We start from the raw sequence: 1,641 nt of genomic DNA, 5'->3' as shown, positions 1-1,641 counted from the left end.
TAAAGTGGCACATGAATGTAAGCTATTAAGGACAGGTACTATATTTTTATAGGACCCAAATAGTCACTGTATATACTACGAATAAAAAAATATTTTACTTTGATAACTAAGTATGTGGGGGACTCCATGTAAGCAACCACATGGTTGTTTGCTGTATAGTCCTGTGCAAATATAAAAACTTTTTTTTTGCTATAAGGCTTTGACCCTACAGTTTTCACCGCAACATAACTACCATCCAGCATGTACCATATTTTGCAAGCCTTCAAGTTCAACAGTCCAAATTGTTGATTCATATTATGCCCAAAGGGAGCATCTTTGAGGAGTATAGCAGGTCAGTTAATCATCCAGGGGCACACAAACATCTTCTGATTCATCCCATTGAGGTGGATCATTCTGATCTTCTTCATCATCAACCAGCTCTTCATCAGCTTCTCGTACTTCATTCTCCTCATATTCTTCATCCTGAGGGAATTCTGTATCCTGTCCCTGATCTACACCTTCTTGCCCTCCTTGTTGTGATTTATCTTCACAGTCTACACAAATACCATAGTGATGGATCCATGTCTTATTTCAACACTGGCTGCTAACATGAAGATCTTAGACACCATACATTTGTATTTTTTATCCTTTGTATGCACCAAGGAATGTCTTTTTACATGTTCTCTTTGAGTAAACAGCTTCCCACAAATATCACAGCTAAATGATCTCCCGTATGAATGAGCAAGTGCCTTTTTAGTGTTCATCTGTATTTGGCTACATAGCTAAAATGAGAGCATTTTAACTTGTTCACTATGATTAGAGATGATTCACCATTTTCCCAAGTTTCTTGTTTTGGCCAGGATTCTGGCAGTAATCCATACTTGAAATCATTTGAAGCACCTGCTAGCAACCCATACTTGTAATCATTTGAAGTAGCTGGTAGCAATTCATACTTGTAATCACTTGATGAGCCAGATATCAAACCATACTTATAATCATGTGATGTACCAGTATCACCTCCATCTTCAGCACACCAGGCTTCAGCCAGTAGACTTGCATTTACACCATCTGGCCCTGAGAATAGAGCACTGTCCAAATCTGGTTCTGGCTTGATGGTTAGGGTCTTATTCTCTTCTGGATGGGCAACAAGTGGCTGCATCACTGAGGAATCTTCTAAATTTGTTTCATTATTAGGTGATGCATTGTAAACAAATATCTTTGTAGTTTGATTTTTTCTCCTTGTTTTGCCAGTCTCTTGAATTTCCTGGGAACCTATATTATTCCAAATAAACACTTTTCCTTGACCTGGAGATTCATTTTCAGCCAATTTGGGAGAACCACGCTGGACCCAATTACTGTCACCTGTTTGGTAGTTTTCCATTTGGCCCTCCAAATTTAGAACTTTAAATGACATAATTAAGAAAATGAAAAGTAGTCCTTAAACAGACCATATTTATAATACATATAACCTAAGACCAGAATATATAAAGAACTCTTACAGCTCATTAATAGACAACCCAATTGAAAAGTAGACACAAGATGATAAATAGCCACTACAGCACAAGGAAAGGTGTGCAACACTGGAATCAGAAAAATACTTATCAGTACAATAACAAGATTGAATTATACACTCATTAGGGAGATGAAGTGAAAAGTTTTAAA

At 37.1% G+C, this 1,641-nt stretch overlaps 1 pseudogene; it reads right to left on the bottom strand.

The window, feature by feature from the left end:
• Positions 1 to 336: 336 nt before the first annotated feature.
• On the bottom strand, positions 337 to 1,393 carry LOC101713432 (zinc finger and BTB domain-containing protein 10 pseudogene; annotated as a pseudogene).
• Between the last annotated feature and the right edge of the window lie 248 nt (positions 1,394 to 1,641).

The sequence above is a fragment of the Heterocephalus glaber genome, unplaced genomic scaffold (genome assembly GCF_053883595.1).
Source record: "Heterocephalus glaber isolate CG9 unplaced genomic scaffold, H.glaber_assembly_v1.0 deba00001577, whole genome shotgun sequence".
NCBI lineage: Eukaryota > Metazoa > Chordata > Mammalia > Rodentia > Bathyergidae > Heterocephalus > Heterocephalus glaber.
This window is presented reverse-complemented; position numbering and strand designations above follow the sequence as displayed.